Genomic DNA, 8,276 nt, shown 5'->3' on the forward strand with positions numbered 1-8,276 from the left:
AGCAAAAGGTAACCTTCCATGCTGTTTCTAGTAGAATTGAAGTACTATCTTTCTAGATTCCTTGTGCCTTCATTCCTGCCACATCTGCTAGAGGGCTGAAGTTAATGGAGAAGGGCAATTCAGAACATCTTGGAGATTCTCAGGGCTCCTTTGGCTAGCATGATTAAGGCACCTTCAGTTATTGAGTATCCTTTCCATGTTGTCTGCTCTGTACTACACCCTTTAAGGAAAACTGATTGCTTATTTATTTATGTTAATACATGTGTGAGCTTGATCAATCCAGTGATCTGTATTGAATATTTTAGAGGACAGTGAAAGGTCATGTTTTGTCAGAGATATATTCTTACTAGTAGCCCAGTGCACGAAATTCATGCACATTGAAAGGGAATTAATTGCCCTAACCAGTTTGGCTCAGTGGATAGAGCATTAGCATGCGGACTCAAGGGTCCCAGGTTCGATTCTGGTCAAGGGCATGTACCTTGGTTGTGGGTTCCCAGTGGGGAGTGTGCAGGAGGCAGCTGATCAATGTTTCTCTCTCATCAGTGTTTCTAACTCTCTATCCCTCTCCCTTCCTCTCTATAAAAAAATCAATAAAATATATTTTTTTAAGAAAAGGGAATTAATTAGCAGAGATATTTTAATATTGCTATTTGCCCTTTCTCTACAATAGAAGTGTGAGAGATGAAAGGAAATTAGTAAAGTGTATATGAAAATAATATATAAATTTATTAATAAATAAACAGTAACAAAAGGATATAACAACAACAGAATCATGATATAAAAACGACAAAAACATGATATGGAAACAACAGTGATGCAAACAATGACTGACAAAGTGATTAAACTTATTCTAATATCTCCCTGTACACCACATTAAGAGTGAAAACATTTTCAGAGTGCTTGACTAATTTCCCTTGTGAGGAAGTACTTAGAACTTTAACTGTAACATCACATGCTGTTCAAACTTGAGAGAAAGCAACATATAACTGACCATGTGCAAAAACGGGTTCAGGTAGGATTATGCCTACTTTGTCCAGAGTTTGTCCTTGTGATTTATTAATAGTCATCACAAATGCTGGCATCACAGGAAACCATTGTCGAATCAATTTAAATGGGAAGCCAGTGTCAGATGGGGACAAATTAATTCTTGGAATCAGAACAACCTCTCCCTCTGCAGATCCTGTTAATACTTCAGCTTCAATAATGTTAGGTTGTAATCTTTTGATAATAAATCTGGTACCATTACAAAGACCCCATTTACTATTGAGATTTCTCAATAGCATGATGATTGCACCCACTTCCAATTTTAATTTATGACACGGCATTCCCAAAGGAGTAATACTATTAAGAAATTCAATGGGAAAGTTTTCCTTTTCAGCATCATCTGTGGAATCAACAGAATTATCACTCAAATATGTATGAAAATCTCCATCGAGTATATCCAAATTTTCTTCATTTAATTTTTGCACATGCTCATTTTTTGGACAAAGAATTGCACGTTTAGATATATTTTTAATATTATCTATAGCAGTGGTTCTCAACCTTGGCTTCACATTAGAATCACCTGGCAATCTTTTTAAAATCTTTATTCCTGGGCCTCATCCTCCAGAAATTGTTTCTTTGTTATGGGTGGGGCCACAACATTAGTAACAAAGAAACAGAATTTCTGGAGGATGAGGCCCATAAATCAGGATTTTAAAAAGATTCCCAGGTGATTCTAATGTGCAGCCAAGGTTGAGAACCACTGATCTATAGATATAGTATTCCCAAAGTTAGCTTCACTAATAGATCCATTACAAATCATTTCACTTCCATGCTCCGCTCCGAGGGTGGGTTCTTGCCTGAACCTTGCTCTCCAGGAAACAGCTGGGGGAGGGCACAGCCATTTCCAAGATGATCACTGCAGTACTGACTTCCTTCGGGTTGGAGAGCTTCTGGCCCTGATGTTACACCCAGAGTTTTTATATAAGTATATTAAAACTTTATTGTGGGGAGCCGCAACAGTGTTTTGGACAGGTTCAAGCCTTGGACTGATGAGTGGGCACAGTCCTCTCATTGCCACGTGCCAGTCCCAGCTTGGAGGGCAGGGCCCTGCCAGCACATATATTATAGCCAACAGCTATAGTGGTAAGCTTTAACCTATGGTCCAAACACTTGGCCACATGTGCCTGAGTGATGTAGGCTTGATAGAGTTCAGGTGCATGTAGTTGAGTAGGATTGAAACCCAGGAGAATATTGTAAACATCTTGGTCATGCCCTTACTTTGCCTCGTGGCATCTGCTATAAAATAAAGACATGGCTGTGGGCATGGTCGCTGTCTCTCAGAGAAGCAGCATCCCACCGAGACCCAGCTTTCATTCTCTTGTCTGTCTTTTCTAAGCCTTTCAGCCGCCCCCACTCAGGTTCACACTTGGCCGTACTGGTGCGGCACACTTTATAAAGATATGCCTCCACACTCCGAGGGCGGGTTCCTACCTCAAACCCTGCCCTCACCGGAAACAGCTCCAGGAAACAACTCAGGATGTTATGGGTTGGCTCAACGAGATAGACCACTGACTCAGAATTTAAATTTAAGAGCCTTTTATTAAGCTGGCCAGCTGACCACAGCGCCTATCTCCCCCTCTGGGAGATTTGGAGCATGTGGCAGAGATCAAGGGTGCAGTATGATCCTTTATAGCAAAACAGTGTTAGAAAAAAATACAAAGCATTCCATTAGCTGTTCCTTAGAAGTTCACAGAAAGTTCATAAGCACAAAGGGGGGGTGGGGTAAACAGAGTCACACCTGGCTGGAGCATATCATAACACATTGTTTTTCTAAGACAATCTAGCAATTTTTCTTCTATGGTTCCTAACCCTGACACAATCCTCCATACGTCAGTCCCCCCTCCCAGCACATTCTGTAACATTCTGTAATCCTTCCATGCCACAGTTCCTCACCCTAGCACATTCCCTACTGGTCTTATGCCCGAATCAAATCTTTGATTCAGTGCCCTCCTCTACGATATGAAATTGAGGAGGCATTTGGCAATGTAGGGTCGAGCCACCGGGGAAGAGTCCGGCATTTGATGGTGAAGAATTGGCTTGGCCGCTGACATAGAGTCTTAGTTCCCATGTCTTTCTCCTTCCCATTGCTCAGTTCACCAGGTGAGAGGCATGAGGAGGACAGGGTTACAATTTCCAGTGCCTCTTTCCTGCGACTTTGATGGCGGTTGGAGTGCTCAGCACCACCTGGTAGGGTCCATCCCATCTAGGTTCGAGATTGCTAGGGTCGTGGCGCTTCACCCAGACAAGATCACCCAGAGAGAAGGCAGGATGTGTTGGACTGGATCTCAGCACGTCCTCCTCCCGTACGGCTCTCACCACCCGTTGTGCTGACGTGGCGCTGCTCTGCAAAGCCTGTAAGGACTTAAGCAAATTTCGGGTAGACAGCCGGGCAATTTCTTCCTCCCTTAGGCGGGGAAGAAGAGGTGGCGGCCTGCCAAACATAATTTCAAAAGGGGTGAGTTTTTTTTTTATATACGGAGTACACCTAGCTCTGAGGAGGGCAAAAGGAAGGAGACTTACCCAGTTTTCGCCAGTCTCTAATTTTAACTTAGTTGATGTTTTCTTTAAGATCCGAATTATCCTCTCTACCTGTCCAGAACTCTGTGGTCTAGAAACACAATGCAATTTCCAGGTAACTTTCAGGGCCTTAACTATGGATTGTGTAACTTTGGCGATAAACGCCGGGCCATCGTCAGACCCCATATATAGTGACAGGCTAAACCGGGGGACAATTTCAGTGAGGAGTTTTATAACTACTACCTGTGCTATCTCTGCCTTGATTGGGTATGCCTCAGGCCAGCCAGAGAAGGTATCAATGAAAACCAGCAGGTACTTATATCCTCCTCGTCCTCCTGGTATCTCAGTGAAGTCCACTTCCCAGTGTTCTCCGGGGTTCTGACCTCGGAATCGCTGTCCCGGTGCGGCCACAACAGGGGGCCCTTGATTCACCTGGGCACACACTTGACACCTTCTAGCCAAGTCTTGGGATATTTTCTGGAGCCCTGAGATGTAAAATTCTCTTCCTAGTAGTTCTTATAGCTTCGTTCCCCCCAGGTGGGTGCTTTGGTGGGTCTGGGAAACGATGGTCCACCCCAGGGCTTCTGTCACTATAGGCCTCCCGTCTGGCAGAATTAGCCATGCAGCCTCTCCTTCCTGGGCCCTTAGTTTCTCAGCTAGCCTCTGCTCCCCCATCACATAAGTAGGCTTCTCTGGGAGCCTTGGTGCTGGCAGGGCTACGAGAACTTCTAGGGGCCCTACTGGTCTTTTAGCCACTTCCTTGGCCTCCTGTAAGGGCAGTGTGAGGAGATATATCCTTGGAGTCCCTGGTAGGTCTGACAGAGCCAGTGCCAGGGTGCTCACCAGGGCTTCTTAGATCTCCCCTGGCTCCTCCTCATGTCACTACTGCCGCCCCTGCATACCGGGTACCTTCCTCTACGAAGCTGCTCCCGTCTGTGTAGAGGGTCTCATCTGGATTCTGCAGGGGCTGGTCCACAAGGTCCTCGCGGAGGGAAGTGAGGGTAGTCAGTGTCTCCTCGCAGTCACGAAAAGGGGCCTCTGCCTTCTCGTCAGGGAGGAGTGTGGCTGGGTTCAAGGCAGCTGTTTTCAGGAAGCTAAAATGTTTACTCTTTTTCCCTTTCCCCACCAGAGGGCCTGAGTGAGTGCTATGAGTTCCACAAGGAAGTCCACCTTTTGGCCCCCCATTGTCAGGGTCATTCTGGGCTCCTGGGGGCCAGCTGAGCCCCGACAACTCCAATCCACCTCCTCCACCAGCATGGGAGGGAGTCGGTTCCCCTGCACGTTCAGGGCACTCCCTTTTCCAATGTCCTTCCTTTCTGCAAAATGCACATTGATTTTTCCCAAGCCTGGGTTGGACTCCTTTTCTTCCACGAGGCTTTTCTTTGTCCTTATTGTCTCTCTGGCCTCTTGGGCCTCCCTCCTCGCTCAGGGCCAGGAGGACCTTGGCCATTCGGGTGTTTAAACCTGCCATCAGGTCCTCCCAATTGTTAAAAACCTTCTGGGCCATCTCAATCAATTTAGAGATTGATTTCTTTTTAAAGCTTTCTAACTTCTGTCATTTTTTCCTAATATTTGGGGCCGACTTGGAAAGAAATGCAACATTGACAGCCCTTCGACTTTCCGGGGCATCAGGATTAGGCCCCTGGACTGTCTCTGTCACCTTAGAGAGGTTTGTGGGTCTCCAAGCAGCAGCTCGGATGCCCTCTAATAGAGTCTGGCGATACCGATCGAGAGCCTCCTTTCCCCTGTCACTATAGGGGTTCCAGTTGGGTTGCCTGGAGGGAAACACAGCCTTTAATCTGTACTAAAGGAGCTTTATTTCCTTACAGGGTCTTACATGTCACAGGACCTCAAAGGGTCTGTGATTCCTGTAACAGAGGGCTAGTATTCATCCCTTTATTAACACCCTCAGTTCTAGACAGGCCTTTCCCAGTTTCCTACAGTTGAGGTTTTGTGCCACCCCTGACATGGGCATGGTCGCACAGGCCTGTAAGACAGTATACAGGTTGCTAACTGTCAACTGTCTCTCAATAGAGACCAAAATTTAATGGGTATTCTTTGCCCACCTGGACAACTGCCCTCTCGGCAGCTAGACACCTTTTACCTTTTGGGTTCATCCTACATAGTCTTCTTTCAGGACAGTTTACATATAGGCTAATTCTTCTTTCTAGCCATAAATACAGTTTGTCCAATTTACTTAAAATGTATTCTGACACAGGAGAAAGTTGTTTTGCTGTACATAGGTAGCTTAACAGCTATACAACTGGGCTCGGACCTCTGCCTAGCAAATTGCAGTCTATAAGTTCAATATGCAGCCTCCGGTCCTCCTAACCCAACGAGGTTTCGGCTAGTCTCTGAGTCAGACTTCTCCTCTCTTGGAGAATTTCAAAGTCCTGATGGCTCCCAGGTCCAGGGAGAGTGCCCTTTTCTTAACTCTGTTTATTAGTTACAGGGCCCTGCTTTCCTTGTCTTCCCACCAGTCCCCTTTATGGCAGAGCAGCAACCAGGCCTCTTTGAAGGGAGTGTGCTGGAAGGGGATATCAGCCCCTCCTCTTCCAGCAGCAACAGGTACTAAGCCCTTTCAGTACATTTGCAAGCAGGGAGTTTTTACTAGCTCTATCTGCAGTTTTCATAGATCTCAGGCTTGCTACTCTATTTCTGGGGCTGTAGGAAGGCTAGTACCAGTCACTGGCTTATGGCTTAACTGCTGTAGCCTGCAAGCCAAAGGCCCAAGTACTTTCTCACTGCTGCTGCTGCTTCTCTTTTTTTAGGGCCACTGCAGGCAGCTCAGGCATCCAGCCCCCCTTCTTTGATCATTCATTCCCCAATCTGGTCTGGAGCTGGGGAATAGTGCCTTTATCTGCCTTGCATCACCAGAGGGCTGTTTGTCTGGCCCCAGATCTATAGAGGGCCGGCCTGCCGTAGTGGCAACATAGGAACTGCAGGACTGGCGGATGTCGCAAGGTCCTGCAGGTTCTCCCCTCTCTCTTTCTGTCAAGAGCTGGTGGCGTGGCCTGGGCCTGAGTCCAGGGCTCACCCAGATCCGGCACCTGGGGACCATAGAGGGCAGCCGGCTAATGGGTTCTTCCTGCTCTCCCTGAAGGACCGGGGGAGCCTTTCCCTTCTGGGGCCCAGCCAAAAGAATTGTCTGTCTCTGTCCCAATTTTCTCCTCGGGAGGCAAGCCCTCATCCACCGGGGTTTCTTGGACAATATGTCAACCCAAACCTGAATATAAGGAATTAGATTAGGATGCCCTGGGAGGCCGTATATGACATAATGGACCCAGTAGGCAGTGGTCAGATCAAAAGACCCTGCACTCGGCCACCCCTCCTGGAAAGTGGGCCACTCCCATTCACAGAATCGCTGTAAATCAAAAGCATTAACATTATAACTTTTAAATCTACCCCAGAACTTCAGTTTAATACAGTAAATTACAACCCAGGTAAGAGCAACTGATAGACAGAAATCTTTATTAACTAAGTAGACTGATTCCCCTTTAACAGTGAGCAAAAGACTCTGAGAAAAAACAATTCTCACAGCTGCAAGAGGCTTTGAAGACTCTTAAAGGGGCCAGCCCAAACATTCAGCCAAGCGTATCAACAGAAAGCAGAATAAATCAAAGTAGCTTTTATTTTACACAGACCAGTAATGATTTACACTTTCTTAGTAGATCAGCCCAGGCTGGAGCTGTATCTAGTCCTCCTTCTCTGTACTAATTTGGCTAGTCCCAAACAAACAAACTTTTTCCCGACCCCATGATGATTGGTGGTGAGAGACAGACAAGGGAGGGGGTGACCTGTTTTCACAGATCCTCATGCAGATACCCGCCTGGCCGCGTCCCTTGGGAGCTTAGATTCGTCGTAACTAAGGTGCACCCGTATAAACCCCGGGCCTGGTCACCTCCACATGGGGGTGAGTCACCATTATGTAATATGACGAATCGCGGAACCGCAGGTTGGGGCCCTCTCGGACTCCGTAACTGAAGTCGTGGAGCCACACAAAGGAGAGGAGAGGGCAGGCACCCTCCCTCTACACTCACACACTTTCACCAGACATTCACTCAGAGTTTAAACAATCCACCCAATTCCTAACAATTTCCCAATTCCTGAGGGAGCTCTATAGCTTCCCGGGAGGTGATCAAGCTCCCCTTCCACTCACCCAGAGTGGGCCAGACTGGTAGGGGGTCGATGAAGATGACTGACCCTATTCCATTTGACAAAGACAAAGACAACAAAGAACAAAGACAAAATAAATCAGCCAAATGCAACCTAAGGTTGCCCGGAACCTGCAGCTTGCTCCTTGAAGTCCTGAAAATTTTCAAAAAACATTGCAGCAGGGTGTACACAGAAGCAGACAATTTTTTGACAATAAACACCAAGACAAACAAATACCAGACAGACAAACCCAGTGCAGCCTACAGCCGCACGAACCAGGGACCCCGGCCACCGTTGTGGCCGCGGGTCAGGACCAGGAATACCGCTGCGTCCAGCCCTCCGTATAGGTCCTTCCATGGGACGTCCCAATTCCTGTTTAACGACCGGTCTCTTACCTCTCTCGAGAGTCCAGGTGGCTCGGTTTCCGAATTGAAAGTTTTTGGGTGGACTGGAGGCCTCCTTGGTAGTCGTTCTCCACAGGTGTGGGGTATCTCGCTGAGTGCCCGGCGACAAGTGGGGGAGAGCCTCCTGCCTTGAATAGGGGGTCCCTCTCACCACTG

The sequence above is a fragment of the Myotis nattereri genome (assembly GCF_964212035.1).
Source record: "Myotis nattereri genome assembly, chromosome: X".
NCBI lineage: Eukaryota > Metazoa > Chordata > Mammalia > Chiroptera > Vespertilionidae > Myotis > Myotis nattereri.